Genomic DNA, 19,204 nt, shown 5'->3' on the forward strand with positions numbered 1-19,204 from the left:
ATGCTGAAGGCTGTATGCTAACCACTTCCTCCTCCTTTTCTTGCTATTAATGCCTCTGACAATGTATACAATGCATTTGTTTTTGCCGAGAGAGAGGAAATAGAGGCACAGGGCAGACTCAAGTGAAGAATCGGTACAATTATCCACAGTAAAGTTTTGGATCCCCATCTACACTTGAGAGTTGCCTAGGTCTGCACTCCTCTCTGGACTAGCTGTGTTCATTGTTCCAGAGGATTTAGACAACTGCCCAGAGTGTGAACAGCCCTTTTAGGGCAAGATTCATGTCTTAGCTTGGCTGTCTGTCATTCACCTGCAAAATTCATCGCTGAAGTCTAAGAGAAGGACCCTGCTGGTTCATGAATTATGTTAAAATGTATTTTTCACAAAAATGGAGGGGGTGTAGACAAAATGAACCTATACCACAAATCTGTTTATAGCAATTATTAGTTAACCTAAATGAAGAACTTTCCAGTGGAGGAAGTTTTCAACAAGATTTCCTTTCCTGAGGGGAGACCAGGAAGAAATGGGCGGACACCAGATCAGGGAGACTGAGGGTCATTCTCCGGAATACTCGCCTGCCTTGAGCAGTGGCATCTCTGTCCATTTGGAAACTGCTGTCTCTGAGTTGGGTGTGTGTGGAGTAGTGGAGGGGGTGATTGCCTGGGCTGGGGGGTTGAGGGAGGGATGGAATGACCTCCAGGAGGCCTAGCCAGGCAGAACGCTTCGTGCTCCTTTGCTGATAGACCAAGCTGCAAATCAGGAATTTATTAGGAGCTGAGACTCATTTTCCCACCCTTTATAGCCCTGACGACTCCGAGCCAAACTCTGGCAAGGGGCTTCCTCATGGTTTTAATTAGACAATTAATTTTTTATTGAGTCGTTTGATTTCCGGAGCCGATTTCACTCTCCCTCTTGTCTCCCACCTGCCCCCCAGCTGTGAACAGCCACAGAGAGACAAGGGGATTCAGGGAGAGTGCAGAGAAAAAAAATGCTGTCTGCCTTTGAGCTGATTTAGGCGTCAGGGAGTGGGGAGGGGGGCGAGAATCGCTCTGCCACCCTCAGCTGGTCTAGCACCAGAGACACTATCCAGAGCTCAGACCTGGGCTTGCAGGGCCTGCAAAAAGCCTTTCTTAGCTACCCCTCCAAGCTTCTCCCAGGCTGTCGGGCTAATTAGTAACATGGCATGGGAGTGGGGGGCAGGGAACAGTGCCGAAATACATTAGCAGCATTTCTGCGGTTAATCCTGGCGTGCTTGGAGGCTGTTTACCCTCTACCCAGGGATTAGGAACCTGTTTGAGTTAGAGGGGCAGAGAGAGGCCAGGGCTGGGCTCTGTCCCCCACCTGCTTTTAGGAGTTGGGGTGGGGGCGCTGAGCCAGCAGAAAAAAAAGTCTGAGAAACCTGTCTCCAATCTATCTCCCTTATTGATCTCTCTGCCGTCCAGCTGCTGGCCTGCTTTTGAATCTTGATCCCCTCCACTCCTGCTCCACCCGTGGCCACTGCCCTTGTTGTCAAATAACAACTTGACTTGGAAAGGTGGGGAGGGAGAGGCGGGGATGAGCTGGGGTGCAGAGGGGTCCCATAAAGGTCATGTGTGTTCTCTTGGAGGAGGGAGGAGTCCCCTCCCAAGTTCTGACCATCACCATAATCCACCTTGAAAGGAAGAGAAGGCTAGACTCTAGGAAGAACTTACTTTCAGTAGCAGAAACAAGTAGCTCCTTCTTCAGAATTTTATGATATGGCAAGACCAATGTTTTATTAAGAGCAATGTTGCTCAGAGGCCTTGGAATTGCAGGGAGTGACAGCACTGTTTCCTCAGGTGTCCTGTTGGTGGGGACATTGTCACTTGTTGTTCCAGTACAAATATTCCTGAAAGTGTACAGATACACACACACACACACACACACACACACACACACACACACCGACATAGCTGCTGAGAACCAAACTGACAGATATCTGCAGACACAGAAGTGGGCTCTGAGGAGCCTCTGGGGTCCTTGCAGGTCAAACGAGCCCCCCCAAAAGAAAAAAAAAACAGATTACCATCCAAAGAAAGGGTCTCTGGTGACCTTCCTCATCACCCATGTTCTCCTCTAGCCTGAGTGCAACACCAGCTTCCGTGAATGTGTGGACCCATCTGCCCCACCCCCACTGGGGGGCCCAGGAGAGCACAGACTTCCCTTGGGGCCCAGGACTGAAAGCAATAGTAGCACAGATTTGTACTGGATTGTGAAGGGCACAAAGATGAAAGAACCCAGAGATCAGAATGCCTCCAGAAACTCAGTGTGCAGACTTTTGGATCTAGACTTTGTTCTGTAAATAGATTTTCTTCTTTTTCTGCAAAAACTCACTTGAGTGATCCCTCTGCTAGGGCTCAAGGTGGTTCCATGCTGGGAGTGAGAGACAGCCCCAGGATGGGACTCTGTGAGACACAGTCCTGCCTCCTGCTGGGGGACACCTCTGACAGCCTATCTGCTAACTCTCAAGCTGTGCAGAATGGAATTCAGAAATCTGCAGAAGAAAGGGAGAGAAAGGTTGTGTATGGGGTGGGCGTGAAGGCAGAGCAAGCCCAAGATTATCCATTGATATTTGTGCTTCCATGTGGCTCCATGGTGGGAGAATTCAGACCTTGCAGGAGGACTCGGAATATTGGGTGAGGGGGTGCAGTATGTGTGTGTGGGGATCCTAAGCAGGGCACCCCTGGGACAATGGGAACAAAGGCCAGGCATGTGGGCAAACCTCTGTCAGAGAGGTCATGCGTGCGTGTGTGTGTGTGTGTGTGTGTGTGTGTGTATCAATATAGGGAAAGGGGAAAGAGAAATGGTGAAAATAGGAGAAAGAAAATAAGTAAAAATGAAGGCAATGAAACAAAAAGAGCAAGCTAACAGGTCCACACAAAGAGATGCCGAGAAATACCCTGTAAGCTTGGGGCGTGGGGGCCAGGCAGCAGGAGGTGGGAAAGGAAGAGCCTCAGCAGGGTCAGCAACCAAAACAACTGGCCAGGCTTCTGCCTGGGAAGGTGGGCAGGAGGCAGACAGGGTAGGGGACTGCAGAGAAAACCCCCATTTGCCGGACAGAGGAAAGGGGCGGTGATGGAGTCTGCTTCTCCCCGCTCTCAAGCTAACAGCATTCTTCCCCTGCCCTCTCCCTGAGCCCAGGCTGAGATTGACGGGACTGCAGCTTCTCTGGGTCCTGGGTGGATTTGAATAATTAAGTCATCTGGATTCTTATGATTTACCATTTTCAATGATAAATAGACAGCGCCCAAGCCAGCCAGTTGGCAAAACTCTGGCTGCTAGTTATAATTTGTCAAGCTGCCAACAGATTCATGTTTTATGCTAATGGAGAGAGACTCATTGACTGGGGGGAGGCAGTGACCGGGTCAGCTCTTTCCTCAGGCACCCCAGAGGTCGAGAGGTCAGGGGAGAAAGGCTGAGGCTGGTATGGATTTTCTGTAAGGGTCAGTGTAATTTTATAATAATTCAGCGTGTACATACACTCTTGCATACACAGAAGGTCATGTATGCAGAGAAATGTTCAGATTTGCATGCACCTCCCAACACACACACACACACCCCTGGTCCTGTGCAGGCGTCTGGGCCCAGTGCACATAAGTCTAGAGCAAGGAAGACTTGTCCACCCCTCTTCAGCTTACTTGCACATGCATACCCTTGCTGTCACCTTCAGCCACATGATTATACCAAGGCGAACCTACAGATTAGCCTACCACCACCGCCACCACCAACGCACACCTCGAAGATTTGGAGGGCCCTCACCGACCGTCCCCAGCCCTTTATTTCAGGGCTTTTCCCACCTGCCCATCCCAGTGTATGTCTCTCCCTCCAGCAGGGGAAAACAAATGAGTCCCAGGGCAGTCCTCTGTTTTTCAAGCGACTGGGTCTAGGTAGCTGGAGCTGGGAAGACAGGTACTCTGAGACCAGGCACATGGGAGGCTACAATTAAATTCAACTGAATGCAAACTTCTTTTTCATTAATTTGTTTATTTATGTATTTGTCCACGCTCATCGACGCCTCACAGGGGCAAGAATCTTTTTCGACAGTCATGACAAACCGAAGTAGAGACAATGCTTTGCACATAGTACATTCTAAATAAATATTAGTGGCATGAACAACTGAAGCTACAGACTTCTCAATGGAGCCGATTGTTCGTTTCCCTTCAGTTCTCCACTTCGACAAACCTTTTTTTTACATCATCACTGGTTTGAGAGGCCAGAGAAGAGGTGCAGGTCTGGGTGAAAATCAACTATTCCTTGATGCAAGGAATCTGGGCCTCTGGTGTGATAAGACATTCTAATTTTATACCAATTGAAGCAATCTGGTCTCAATTTTGACCCCCAATTGCCCTCAAAATGGATCAATGAACAAGGGAGGCCTGAGGAAGGAGTATCTGCCCTTCTTCCTGCCCTGAAGAGAATTTGAGCAGCTTATAAGCAAGGCTGGAAGCTGCAGTTCCTTACCATGGCAGCTTTAAGGTTTGGTGGGGCCATGAGGAAGGATTAGGGGCAAGGGGGGAAACATTCCATTTCCCTGTTTCCCTCCACCCCCATATGAGGGAGAAAAACACAGTGGCAAACTGAACAGAGAAGAGGCCAAGGCAACAAGGAGAGCCCAAAGGCAGAAGCTGCTTCCAGCGTCAGGCTCCAGGAGGCAACTGCAGCTGACGGCTCTGCACTGAGATTCCGGGTCCTGCGAAGTGAACTGGGTTCCTTCCTTCCCTGCTGGGCCAGGTAGGGGCAAGGGAGCTGCTCTGGGCAGACAGTCTGCATCTGTTCCACCAAAACCTGGAGTGAGTGACCTTCCTTCTTTGCTGAGAAGGTGTTGATGGTGGTGGACCCAGCTAGTCGGGGTTGTTCCTTGGAGAGACAGCCAAGAGCCAGAATCGACCAGTCTCTCCATCCAAGGGCAAGAGGACCCCTAACAGCACTGGGAATAGGGAAATAGGGTTTGCTTATTTAACAGTTCGAGGTGCTGACCTGGCATTACTGACCTCACCTCCCTGCAGCAAGGTGAGCTCCTAAAGACCTTCACTTACCCTGGGAAAGCGATGGTCTTGGGGGCACCAGCAACTCTACCTCCATGGACAGAGGCAGGCCTGCAGATGGCTGGAGATGAGGAAGGATTTTTCTGGGATTAGCCATGGGGATGTGATGGCAATAATCATGATTGATACAGAAAACAAGTTGGTTCATCCCTCACCTGTCTGCAAAGCTTACTCCCCCCATTTTTGCCCTTTACTTCCAATCCTAATATTTGCATGCACATAATGAACTCCTGAGGGTAGGGCGCTTGTTAGCTTGCCTAAAGATCTCAGAGCAAAACCTCTGGGATACAAAGATAGTGCAAGAACCCCAGATGGAGAAAAGAAGGAAGAGGGAGAAATATAAATGAAGGACAGAAGCTCAAGAAAAGGGAAGGAAAGCTAGAAGAGCAATGCTGGAAAGTGCAGGATGGAGGTCCCTGCACTTTTTACTGTGGACATGGCTTTCCAGCTGGTTTGAGGGTCCTTTAGCCCATCCTCAAGGCTTACGATGCTCTTGGAAGACCTGGATAACCTCAGTAACCTGCCCCATCCCACTTTGGGGAAACAAAGGAGTTATCTAATTGGCTCTAACCGGGGGGTTGTCCGGGGAGCACTTGAATAGGGTATGGGAGTGCAGGTCTAACAGGCCAGACACATAGCTACCCCAACCTGAGCTCCTCCGCAGGCTGAATCTAAAATCACTTTGCCAATTAATCTCTTAGTATATATGAGTTCAGTGAAATATCCTACAAACCTAAAGTTCACTTGTCCTAGTAGGAAACATCCTCATTCTCTTTCAAGAGTGAGATTCTTCCTTTGGCTCCTCCAGCGCTTGCAAACCTCATGCCAAGCTCTTTACAGATTAATCTGTCCCCTTCTGGAATGGAGAAACTCCTTGGCCTAGAAGGTAGTTTTCTGGGGCAGGGTTGGAGATTAAGGATGGCAAAGGAGGAAGATTTTTCTTCTCACCAAAGAAGAAAACAAAGATGCCCTTTCCAGAGTGGACTAAGACTTATCTTTGCCCTTCTCTCTTCTGCACACATACAGGCAGGCTCACTAAGATTATAGGAGGGCCCTCCAGTGCAAAGGGTTCATTTGACATGTAACCAAACTGAAGCCAAAGGTCTGAGTCAGAGGGTCACCAAAGAATAAAGCAGCCCATTCTCCAGACAGCCTCGGCCAGCAGGGTCAGAGTGGAAGTACTAGAGGTAGTCGGAGAGGGAACAGCCTAGGAGACAGGTCCACTTCCTGCTTCTCTCTCAACTGCCTCTTCTGCTTCATGCGCTGGTTTTGGAACCAGATCTTGATCTGCTAAGCTTCAAGGCCAGCCTGGCTGAAGCAGGTGCAGCTATAGAAGGAACTCCTCTTCCAAGTTTGGTTTGCTGCTTTGCTGGAGAAGCTGTTGCAGGAGGCCTGGGTGGGCACCAGAGCCAGGGGAGTGGTGGTGGTAGGTCAGGGACACGGCAGCCCTATGTGCAGCCTAGTGGGGCAACCTGGTACCTGGGAGACCCTGCCCCGGCCCCACCTGGCCTCTCCCTGCCCACCCTCCACTCTATGCTTTCCCTGCCTATGCTCCTCCTGAATGAGATCCCCTTTCTGTGGACCTGCTTTTGTTCTCTCCTTTTCCTTCTTTTCTCTTTATCTCTCTGTATCTTTATTTCCTACTTTTCCTCCCTCCTTTTGCTTTCTGCCCCACCTTCGCTTTTTCTCCCTATATTCTTCCCTTCCTTCACCTTTTCTTCCTTTATCTTTCTATCTTTCCGCCTTTCTTACATTTCTCTCTTCTATTTCATTTTACATTTTTCACTTCTTTTCCTTCCCTTTTCTCTTACTTTCTAGCTCCCTCTTTTTATTAATTTGTTTTCTCTTTCTCTATTTTTTTCTTTATTTCTCTTTGTCTCCTTTCTACCATTTTCCTCATAAAACTAACTACATCCTGTTTATTCGTTCTCTCCTTTGTCACTATTCCCTCAGGGTCCTCTCTCCCAGCCACGCTCCCTGGGGGTCTTTCCTCTGCCCCCAGCATTAGGGCTTTCTCAAATCTTTGGTTCCCTCACCAGTCTTTTCTCCTTGTTGTTGTCATTCTCAATTTTTCCAGTCCTTTGTGCTGTTTCCTTGACCTTCTTTCTATCTTCCTTTGTTTCTAAATTCTCTCTACAACAGGCATATGGCATAAAACTGCTCCCTCCCCAAGTCAGAGCTTCTGTCCTGTCTGGCCAGCCATCCTTCATACCATTTTTTTCTCAACTTCCCTTAACTAGGGGTTCAATCTCAAGGGCCCAGGAATAGGCCTATTTCCCCTAGTTAAGAAGTTAGGGGCTGGATCCACAGCTCCCTACTACAGGCTTAGAGAAGCCTTGCCAAACTCATTGTCAATCCTAATAAAAAAGAGAAAGAGGAAGAGAGGAAAGGAAAGCATGAAACAGGCAATCCCATAGATTGCAGGGTGCAGGGTAGGAAGGGGGTAGTGTTACGGAGGTAGGGACATAAAGGGCTGGCTTCATCAAGGAAGGAGGAGGCAAAGCCCAGAGCCAGGCGCCTTCTCTCAGAGCACCCAGCGCCCGCCCGGCAGCCAGCAAAAGAAGCCACAGGCGGCTCTATTTTAATTTTGGGATGGCGATGGGATGAGACCATCCAGCCAACTCCTCTAGCCTGGAGAGATGCCCAGGGTCTCAGGATAGGAAGACAAAAAGGGGCTTAGATTTGTTCTGAATATTTGTTCTGAATATCAGTCCCGGACACGTCCCTCTCAAGGACCAGTGTTTTAGAGACTAAGCTCTAGGCAGTGCCAACTGTGGCCTCCTACACCTCTCAGCTAGAAGGGCCCAATTCCGGGGGTCCGGTAGAAGCAGGTGCTGGGGCAGCCGCTGCATTACCAGCAGAAAAACCTCGGGCTCAGCGAAAACAAAGGCCTGAGCAGTTCTGGCGCTCCTGATGGAGGAGGGCTGAGCGGCCTCTCGAGGTGGAGGAGTGGGCCAAGCGGGACCAGAGAGATCACTGCGTGGACGTGGGAATTTTCTCCCCTGTGATCCACAGCCACTCCTGGTTCTTTCAAAACAAACAAACAAAATAATAAAACAGGTCTAAATCAAATGAGCCAGCTCTCGCCTGCCCAGCTCCTCAGGCAGCACCATAAACCTCAGGTGCAGCCAAGACTCTCCGCCTAGGCCGGTCCTCAGAGTTCTCTGGCTACTCCGCAGTGCACCTGCTGCGGCCTCCACCCTTGCTGGCTTTCCCAGAGGACTCTGCAGGTCGGACCTGCCCAGGCCCCCCACCCTCCACCACTCTCTTCCCCGGGCCCTCCAGTTCAGCTGCTCCCTCTGAACCCAACACTCTGCCCTTGACTCCGTTTTGCAGAGCCTCTTCCATCTCTTCCTCCCAAACACAGGATATTTCTTGGAGGGGAGCCAATCTCAGCCCAGAGACAGAAGGGCAGGGAGCTCTTTTCCTGCCCTCCTTTGTGAGCTGAAAAAATAAGAAGGTGGTGCTGGGGGCGGAGGTGGGGCAGGGGAAGGCACTCCATTTTAGGGACGTGGGTCTCTAAGTTAACTGAATTTAAAAGGAGAAGAAGATATTTGGAAGTTATTCCTTATTTTGTTTCACTCCTGTTAAAAGCGAAAGGGACTGAGGCTGTCCTGGGCAGAGACTCTGGGAGGGTACCCAACTCCTCATCCCACAGAGTCAGGAGCTGTTATTTTTGGCTACTGCTTCTCTCCCTTCAGTCGCTACCCCTCTTAGGATCTCTAAGCGTCTATAAGGGTTTGCTGGGGTGAGCAGGTTCAAGACCCTCAGGGTTTTTCTATATCAGTCATTGGTTCTGATTGGGAAACCAGCAAAAGCATCCTTCCCTCCCACTTTAAACCTCAAAACCCCAACTCTGCTCCCTTCTCCATTTCCTTTCAAAAAACTTTTCTTAAGTTCGTGCAACTTGTGTTTGGGGACAGAAGTTATCACCCTCAGACTCTTTGAGTCTTTAGGCCCCCAATTTCTCTTGTCCTCAGTTTCAGTAGCAACCTTTCCTCTGCGAGCTGCCACCCCCAAACTCAGAGGAGAGCTGCTCTGCCCCATGCTTGTGACAGATGCTCAATCCCAGCCCAAAGCCCTCGAGGTGGGAGGATTAGTATCTGCCTGCAGGAGAAACGGGATGGAGTGAGTGGGAGGGGGGTGGGCAAAGGAGGGAGGGAGGGACAGACAGACAGACAGACAGACAAACAGATAAACGGAGGGATTGTTTTCAGGCTAAGGCTCAGCCCTCCCAGGCCCAACTCACCTGCTCCGGTCGGGCTCTTCTTGATTTTGATCCACTCAAAAGTTTGTCCTTCTTTCAAACGGTCCCAGGAGGAGCGCAAACTCTGCCATCAAGGTGGGAAGGGCACCCCCGAGGGCGAAGGCTCCTCATTCAGAGCAAGCCCCAGGGAAGTAGGAGTCGGGTCACCTTCCCCAAAGTGGGGGGCGAAGCAGTGCTCCAGAGAGGGAACATTAAACATCCCCACCCGGGGCGAAGGGCCAGGCTGTAAGCCCGGGACTGCCCGGGACTGAGTGGGCACTACAGAGGGAGTGGCCAGGGGGGCCAGCCCGGCCGGGGAACTGGAAGGAGAGGGACTGGGTCCTTGGCGACGTCTCTTGCTTCTTCCAGTTTGTGTACTCCCGGGTGTGTCCTAGCTCACAACAGTCCCTCGACCCCTTCTGGGGCGGCACTCAGGGCCGGGACAAGGAGGAGAGGATGGGGAGGGTGAAGAGACCCTCCACAGCCCCTCCTCAGCCCCCGCACCACCGCTCCCCGCCCCCCTTCTCTGCCCAGAGCTGAGGGACAGAGAATTGCAACTAGAAATTCGATCGATTGGTACGAGGGACCACGTGATCCTGGACTGGCCAATGACCAGGCCGCCCGGGATGAGCTAATAATGGAAGCAATTTGTAACTTTCAGTAGCTCTCTAGGCCCGGGTATCCGAGGGAGGCAGGAGGAGGTGGGGAAATGGGGACCCCCAGTCCTTTCACCCTCCTCATTCGTCCAGGGGCACCCGGATCCCCTATCCCACCTTTTCCCAAACACGCAGGCGCTGCCAGGGTCCTCCTCCCTTGTCCCACTGCGGCGGCGATTCCAGAGCAAGGTAAGCGGGTCCTCCACCCCTCAGACACCACTCCTCCATCCTTTCTGGCACCTGCAAACAACGTCCCCCTTCCTGCCCCCACTAGACAATTTAAATTCGATTTTATTTTTCACTTACTTGGAGGGAAACAATTCTTTTGTATTTTTTTTTTTTGTATAATCTATATTAGATTTAGGGAAAGATGTTCAAATTAATATACTTTTCTTGGGAGGTGAGTGGTACTTCTTAGATAAATTTTATATTCCCTTCTTTTGGAGAGGAGCATTCCACTTATGGAGGGTTTACTTTTCTTTGGGGTTGAGTTACACCGTATGTTTTTACAAGTTTCACTTCTCTGATGATGTCAAGTTCACGCGTTTCTCCAACCAATCTTCCTCATTTACGAATAATCACTTAACAGATTTCAAGTTTATTCGTTTGTTTTTCTCCCCCCTCACTAATTTTTCAGCCGTTACTGAATCTCTTTGATTTTTTTTTTTCTCCGTGGGTGGACTGAAAGTTAATTTTGTGTTGATTTCTCTTTTTGTTTTGTAAATGAATTTATGGTTTGGGAAACTCTAGGGCGGTTTGAGGTCTCTTGATTAATTTCAACCCCTCTTCTTTTGAAGAACAGTCTACTTGAAATGTTTTATACATTTTTCTCATTTTTTATTGTGTCTCAATTTTGATGTACTGTATTTTACCTCTTTTTAAAATCTGATCTCTTCTTTAATGTTTTGATGTTAAACCATTCTAAAAGTTTTTATTTTATAACTTCACCATTTCATACATTTCTTTACCCATCCCCAAACCCCTTTGCACTCCAGCCTCCTCCATCTCAGAACCCCCACCGCCAACTTCTGCAATTCCTAGCTTCAAATTTGACTCACCCTCCCAGCTAGGGAGGGATGCCTGGGAAGAAAATGTGCTACCTGGGTCAGAGCCTATATTCTGGGTTCTAGTTCTCGGCACCTCTAGTTTGACACTCCCTCCCCCCACCTAAGCCAGCAAAATCAGGGAAAGCAGAATTTTTGTTCGACTTTTTAGTCTGAGAGTAAGTTCTTTCTCCATGGCTCTATTCTGGGCAACTCTTTGGTACATAAAGTTGAATTTTAAATTCTTATCTTTTCCCTAAATTCTAAGAAAAGTACAAGAAAATATTTTTTCTCCCCCAAGTATAAGCTATTAGCTTGAGGAGAGACTGCTGGGTCTCTTACCTCCTGAGAGAAGATTCCCAGAAAAGACAAACAATGTTTACTCCCCCTTTTACGTGTGATTAAGGTAGAGGTGGCAGGGATTGGGGGACCCCATTTTGATCTCTGCTGTGGCAGATCACTTCTGGTCAGTGAGGTCTGGCTTAGGAGAGTTTGGGTACATCCCGGCTCTGAAGACATTCTTTTCAGTGAAATAAACCATTTAAATGGCATGATGTAGTTTCGACTCCTTCAGATTCATTGCAGGCACAAAAATAAAATTGCGGGAGTAATCTGTGTCCCGAAGATCTGCCTTTGGTGACTTTTGTTCAGTCCTCTGAGGGAAATGGAACTCAACTGGGCAGAAGTAAAACTGCCACTGCTCCTCCCCTCCTGGGGCTCCAGCTCCATTGTCACATTGACATTCCGGGCACATTCAGCCCGGCCCAGCCCCCCAACCCAGCTTCTCCCAAGTATGAATCTAAATTACTATTAATAAGGGACCGCTCCAAGTTAATTGGCATTAAAAGAATTCATTTCAATTTGTTAATATTAAATGAATGCTCTGCACTTTAGCTCCCTTCTTCGCTCCGGAATCCCAGATGAGTGATGGGAAATGGGGTGGGGGAGTCAATGAGGATTTTATTTCTGAATCTCCAGCTTAGCCACTGTGGTGCCTCCCCTGGGGGCGGGAGATCAAGGCGCAATGGGGGCCTGATTGGAGAATGTCTCATAGTTTCTTCTGGTGAAATTCATCTGATTCATGCTGGAGCTTGGGGGAGGGCGGAGGGGTGAAGAAGGAGAGGAAAGAAAGGTTTGGGGGGCATTGTGGAGGAGAGGAGGGGCTGGGGGAAAAGCGGGGAGGGAAAGGGACAGAAGTGGACAGAACAAGGATTGTGGGCTGGGGGGGTAAAACAGATTTGTGAAGGATGGGGCTGGTAGTTCAAAAACCCATCTAGAGAAGGAGCTGGGGGTGAGGGTGGGGTGTGAGGCAAAGCAGCTAGGGGTTCTGAAGCTCTCTGAGCTGTGTGACTTTAGGCAAGCTGCTTAACTTCTCTCTGCGTTAAGTTTCTTGACCTGTAAAACTGGGATCATAATAATAGTATCTATCTCAGGGTTTTTTTTTTTTTTTTTTTGAGTTTAGATGAAATACATGTAATGTGTTTTCCACAGTGCTTGGCACATAGAAACTACCAGTAAATGTTAGCTCTTTTCACAGCATAGTAGTTAGAAGCATGGATTCTAGAGTCAGACTGCCAGCTTTTGACTCTGAGCCCTGCCTTATACTAGCCGTATGACCTTGGGCAAGTAAATTCCTCCATACTTCAGTTTCTTGTCTGTAAAATAGAGTTACTAGTACCTAGTTCATAGGTTATTGTGAGGGTTAAATGAGTCAATATATGTGAAGTGCCTACAACAGTGTCAGTTATGAAGCCCATTATATAACCATCAGTTATTATCGATGCTGCTTTTTTGGTCTGGGAATGTTGGAAATAGGGGCATGGAACCTCTTAAAAGGTTGAGAGCTCAACAGATTCTCTGAGACTGTGATCATATCCTCCCTCTTCCCCCATCCTTGAATTTGGTCTAACAATTGGAGTACATGGGCTAAAAGCAGGGGAGAGTGAGATATGGGACCCTGGGAGCTGGGACACCTGAATTCTTCTCTGGCCTCTGCTCTGGCTCTTGGTGATCCTCTTCCAGTGCCTACAGACTTCAGGGGAGGTCATTGCTTTATTTCCTGGGAGGGCTGTGATGAGAGAACTACTTTCCTGGTCTAGTAAAAAGCTCCCTTTGGTAGAGAGTTAGTCCCTGGAGTATGGGGTGGGGAGATAGTGTGGGGCAGAGGAGACCGACATTTACCAAATACCCTTTAACTATGGACCAGTCCCCACATACCTGACCTCACTCGAGAGGATGGGGAAAACATACAGCCGAAGAGATGAAGTGACTTGCCAAAGACAAAAAACTAGAAAGTAGGAGAGCTGAGATCTGAATGATGGCAAATTTGCCTGATGACAAATCCACAGTGCTTGGCACAGAGAAACTACTACCGTTAAATGTAGGCTTTTTCCACAGCATAATAGTTAGAAGCATGGATTCTAGAGCCAGACTGCCATTGCTACACACTTGATGAAGGGTAAGGTGGGATATAGGTAAAGTTGGGACTAAGACGAGGCCAGGACCGTAGGGCAGCTGGAAGATGGTGAGGGGGTAGGAATGGGGTTGGGAAGAGGCCAAGTGGGAATGTTTTAATCAGGGAAGACTTCCTGGAGGAGGAAAGTATAGTTCAGGGTTTGGATGGGGAAAGAATGAGGATAGAAAGTAAAGAAGAGGGAGGGAGTGGTGCATTGACAAGGAAGGAGAAGAAAGGGTCAAAGGCTGGATGAGGACATGAATCCAACATGCCTGGGGTTTGCCTTGGGTTTGCCTTGCTGGCACCAAGTAAAGTCAGTTACTATTTATTGAGGGCCTACTGTGTATCAGGTATATACGTTAACCCATTTAAAGCTCACAACAACCCTGACAACTGGGTTTTTTGTTCCTATGTGCAAAAGAGTCAAAGCTCAGAGAGCTTAATTTCCACTTCTGGTCACGCATTTGGTAGCTGGATTTCCCTGGCACCAAAACCCACGCCTGGGCTGCCTGCGAAGCATGTCTTGCCTTCCATTCCTAGATCAGATTATCCTGCAACCCCACATTTGTAGTCCCATCTAGTGACTGGAGATAGGTGTTGTTAGGATGAAACCGAGCAGGGTGGCTGGCAGGCAGTGGGGATAGAAGCCTTTCTCACATCCTTTGAAGAAGACGAATAGAAGGGTATTCTCTCTGGAGTGAGACCTCCAAGTCACTTTCTTGGGACTGCTGATCTTGAGATGGATGAGAGGACCTCACTGGGGGTCCACATTATTTTCTGGGCTGTGGACCCTGGGAGGGGAAGGGAAGAGTGCAGCTTGGGTGTGGGTTTAAACCTTGGATTAAGACTGCCAGTTGTTCACTAAAGTCCCTTCTCTCCTTGTTGCATGAGGACAGAGAGCCTCCCAGCTGAACACTCCACTTCCCAGCTGCCCTTGCTGCAAGGTATGTCCAAAGGGGAATATGAGCCAAATAATGTCATCAGAGCCTTAAGATGTTGGGTAAGTTCCCTTTTTATGACCCGGAACAGATGTACCTGAGACTGAGCTTTGACTGCAGTTGAGGAGAAATTCCTGAGAGAGGGTAAAGCAACAATATGATAGGAACCCAAATCCCTGCTGCCTGCTCTCTGAAACTGCTCCCTTTCAGACTGTTATGTGAGAAATAAACTTTTTTTCTATATGTGACTGTGTTTCGGACCCTTTTGTTATAGTGCTTTTGCCATCATCCTTCCTAATTAATATTACCTTCTCACGCCATATTTGTCATTTCAAACCCACCAGCAGGATTACATTGGATCGTGGAATAATTGTAATCATAACATTTATTGAGTGCCAGAGATGCTGTACATTATTTAAAATTATCCTCGTGAAGTCCTCCAAGGATAATTGAAACTATTATTTCAATTTACAGATGAGGAAACTGAGGCCCAAAGGAAATAAGTGATGTGCCAATGGACACATAGTAAGTGTTAGAGCTGGGATTCCAACCCATAGAGTGTGCAGGGCTTAAACTCTTCACCATGGGGCAAATCTCTTCTTGAGGACAGGGATAGAAGAGACCTTGGAGATCATGCTATGCTTGGCCAAGCTCCCCACGATCACCCCAAGGGCCTGGGCATCTCCCACCCCCACTTCGATCTAAGAAACTCAGGTGGACACCCATGTTAGATTGTGCACTGCTACATAGCTTTATTTGAAGAGAGGACCCCACAGCTAAAAACTACTTGAAAACCCCTGATAAGTTCCATCCCCCTTTCCCATTTTCGATTACAGATGAGACTGAGAGAGAGGAAGTAACTTGCTTAAGGTCATGCACTTAGTTTTTCTGTCAGTTTTCTGAATCCGACACAAGTTCTTTTCCCACCACGTTGGCTGCCTGAACAACCCACAGGAACAAAAAGAACCCAAACCAGGCAAAGAACCTGTGTCTCTTCCGATAATGCTTTGGATTAGCCAAGTTATGTTTCCCTCATTTCCTCTGTGCCCTTTCTGTTGGATATCTGCCTCCCTGGGCCTGGGGAACCGATGGGGTGGCACCTTTTCTCTAGCCACTGCCTCATCTGGATGGTCAAACATGCAAAAGAGAGCCAGGGCCACAACCGAGGCAGGCCGAAACCCCTCTGACTCTCTCTAGTCTTCCCACATCTCCCTCCTCCCTTCCTAGGAGCCCACCAGGGAGGAGAAGAGGGAACACTATCATAAATTTCCCCTATTTATACAAGAAGACAGAATGTTTCTTGTGCCAGAAAAAACACAGAGAAGGAGCTGTCAGGGGAGAAGGAACCCAGCTCCATACCTCCTGAGGCCAATTTATCTTTCCCAGTCATGCCCTAGGGGCTGCCATAACACTGCCTGTGTGACCTGCAGGCTTGGCTTGGGGGGCAGCCAGGACCAACAGTGCCTGGGCTTTCTTTTTGATCATAGCCTTCCTGTTCCATCTCAATGGCCACTTTCCCTCTTCAATATTTTTAAAAACAAGTTTTTTGAGATATAATTCACATACTATACAATTCGTCATTAAAGTGTATCTCAGTGGTTTTAGTATAGTCACAAATATGTGAAACTATCACCATAGTCAATTTTAGAACATTTTTTGTTGCCTCAAAAGAAACCTCATACCCTTTAATTATCGCCCTTTTACTCCTCACACCCCTTCCAGCCCTTAGCAAACCCTAATCTTTTTGTCCTTATAGATTTCTCTATTCTAGACTTTCATGTGAAGGAAATCATAACATATATTATGTGGCTTTTTGTGACACTTCTTTCATTTAGCATATTATCTTTGAGGTTCATCCATGTCGTAGCATATATCAGTACTTCATTCCTTTTTATAGCGGATAATTTTCCATCATGTGGATATGCCACATTTTGTTTATCCATTTGTCAGTTGATAGATATTTGAGTTGTTTCTACCTTTTGGATATTACAATTCTCCCTTTACTCTTATATTTCTAAATAGCATGGATCATATAGAATAAGGTCTGTAGGCAAGAATAAGTGTGTCTTATATGTGAAAGCACCCAATATCCATGAAAGCAGGATCTTGGGTCATGTCTTCTTTTGTGTTAATGACATATAATAAGCTGGAATATTCCTCTCTGTGCTAGTTACCAAGGGGGCAGCTACTGCCCATTCTATATCAATTCTTTCTCTCTCTCTTTTTTCTTATCTTTATTGCTATTTTGGTTACTTGTTATACGCCTCAGACTGGAGGACTCAGAGCCTCCTCCAGGGGTTTCAGACATACTTGAGTGGATGAACGGATGTCTCTCCACTGGGGAAGAGGTTCTCTGAGTCTGGTCCCCAGTGATCCTCCAGTATCTCACAGCTGAAGGGGGAGGTCTGTGGAGGCTCTAGGGTCAAGGGAAAGTGGAGGCATGACTAAGCCTAGAATGCAGGCCTCCTGCCCCTTCCTCCTTGCTCAGCCCGTTTCAGTCTTGCAGACATGCTGTTAGCTTCATCCATTCACTGGACCAGTAAGCATTCATTAAGCATATGATGAACCCAACAGACACTGCCCTTGCCCTCATGAACCTTGCAGTTCTAGTGGTAAGGGTAAGATAAATACAAGTGAGCAAAATAATGGAGAGTTGTATGAACTCTATAAATACTTATGGAATGAATGGATGAATGAAAATGAATGAAAGGAAAAATGAGTACTTACTATGTGCTCCAGAAAGAAAATGTAAACAAATCAGAGTTAAAAATCACTTTCTCTGGCTACCTTTTCTGGTCTGGATGTTTGCACTTAACTTCGTCTCTCAAGGGAGATGGTGTGCAGGTAATGCAAATTAGTAGCTAATAATAGCTACTATTTATTGGATTAGTCATGAACCAAGGGACTTACATATCACATTGATTTTCACCCTTTGAATTAGGTATAATTATCCCCATTTCGAGGATGAGAAAAACTGAGGCTCAAAGAGGTTAATAACTATTTGAAGTCACATAGGCAGCAGTAAGTGACACCACATGGGTATTGGACTCTGGGGCGTGTATCTGCAGTCTCAGCTCTCCATGACAAATACACCTGCTGAGGCCCTGGCACAGAGGGAACTGGCCACCCTCCCCTGTCCTGACTCTGCTCGGTCCCTTCCCTCCTGCCCAAAGGCAAAGCAAGCTGAGGAGGATGTGCCAGCTCCTCTCTCACAGCTGTGTCCCCGGCCATACCTGCCTTGTGGGTAGGAAGGGAAGGGTCAGTTTTGCTTTCAGAGCCTTTGCCTGCCAGTCCAGAGACTTGAATGAGCCAAAGAGCTGATGCTGTTGACAAGAAGGGGAACTCAACACGGCAGGTAATCAGAAGTTGATGATTGACAGCCCTTACACATCCCCTTCCCCCCGCTAAATCAGGCCTCTTACATAATCTTGATGATAAATAACACACTTATAACACATTGTAATTTTCACGTGCATTCGTTCACTTCTCACAGAAACATAGAGGTATCCAAAGCTGGGCTTATTACAGAAAAAGAAAGTTTGTGAGGCTAGAACTCAAGTGTCCTGCTCAATTTTACATGGTGAAATTTATATAGGGCTTACTGTGGACCATGTATTGTGTTAAATATTTCATGACATTAACTCATCTACTTTTCTCTACCACCAAATGAAGCAGGTATTAGTATTATGCACATTTTTTTTTAAGATGCTAAAACTGAGGCATAGTAATGAAGTGTCTTGCCCAAGGTCGTGCAGCTAGCAAGTGGCAGGGATTATGAAGTCAGTCTTCAGCCCAAGAGTCTGTGCAGAATCACTACACCAGGTGGGCTTGGCACAGTGTCTACATTTGGGAACTCTAGTTTGTTTTTCTGGTGACCCCCCCCCGCCTCTTCCCCCGCCTCCCTCAGTCTTTATGGCCCATTGGAACAAGCAAGTCAGAGCTGTGGCTCCCAGGGTGACGATCCTTCAGCTGCCTCCTTGGCACTGTCATCTCCGCCTCCCATCTCTTGCCAAGGGCTCCAGCCGGGAATACCACAGACGGTTTGCCATGGATCAAGATTTCTCCAGAGAAAGCTCACAGGAAGTCTGCTGTGAGAAATGAAGTAACTTGCTGTTTCCCCTATTCCCTCATCGAGAAGAGCCAAATGAAGTCACTGCACGTTTGAGCGAGTGCTATCAAAGCACAGCCTCTGGCCAGTTCAGAGACATATGTGGGCTCATGTGGCCTGTGAGTGAATGGCTGGATGGAAAATTTGAGGTGGTGGGTGATTGAAATAAAACTTCTGTAGGAGAGTTGTGTGTCATTCATTTAACAGTACTCCCTGACATGGGCCCAGGGGCGTGACCATGAGCTTTGAATAAGTTTGTTCATTATTTTACTTATTATCCACTTATTTACTCAGTGTATGCTGATTGCACCTAAGAGGCACTGAGCTAGGTGTTGAGGATGGACAAGACAACATCCCTGCCTCACAGGACTCAGTCTAGGGTGGGGAGGTAGGAGCAAGATTACCGTGACTTGTACCAAATACTGAGGTAGGAGTGTCATTTAGCACAGCCATTTGACATCGTTAACCCCAAAGCTGTCCGTCCTTATCTTCCCCCCATGCTCAGGTCCACTTCACGCACAGCCAGAGCAGGCACCTTCCCTCCGGCTTCTTTTGCCTCGATCTCACCTTCCTTGTGAGCTATATACCATTTATGTCAAAAGAGAATCTTGAATCTCCTTCCCTGTTAGTCACTGTTTGGTTGCAGGCAGACACAAAAGTGGCACTAAGCAGTGGAGACAAGGTCCTACGGTCAG

The 19,204-nt window shown here is 47.8% G+C and overlaps 2 long non-coding RNA genes across 3 annotated transcripts; one reads left to right on the plus strand and one right to left on the minus strand.

The window, feature by feature from the left end:
• Nucleotides 1–4,442: 4,442 nt before the first annotated feature.
• LOC118613747 lies at nucleotides 4,443–9,628 on the minus strand. 2 transcript variants are annotated; one of them, XR_004955779.1, is made up of 3 exons: nucleotides 9,313–9,628; nucleotides 5,055–5,124; nucleotides 4,443–4,945 (listed from the first exon to the last, which is right to left on the minus strand). It is a non-coding gene; the product is annotated as an uncharacterized LOC118613747 (long non-coding RNA). The 2 variants fall into 2 exon arrangements; XR_004955778.1 differs by adding an exon at nucleotides 7,919–8,090 and having other exon boundaries at nucleotides 4,443–5,124.
• Nucleotides 9,629–10,016: 388 nt separating this feature from the next.
• Nucleotides 10,017–14,644, plus strand: LOC118613748. The gene is made up of 2 exons (XR_004955780.1): nucleotides 10,017–10,154; nucleotides 14,360–14,644. It is a non-coding gene; the product is annotated as an uncharacterized LOC118613748 (long non-coding RNA).
• The last annotated feature ends 4,560 nt before the right edge of the window (nucleotides 14,645–19,204 follow it).

The sequence above is a fragment of the Rousettus aegyptiacus genome, unplaced genomic scaffold (assembly GCF_014176215.1).
Source record: "Rousettus aegyptiacus isolate mRouAeg1 unplaced genomic scaffold, mRouAeg1.p scaffold_m13_p_2, whole genome shotgun sequence".
NCBI lineage: Eukaryota > Metazoa > Chordata > Mammalia > Chiroptera > Pteropodidae > Rousettus > Rousettus aegyptiacus.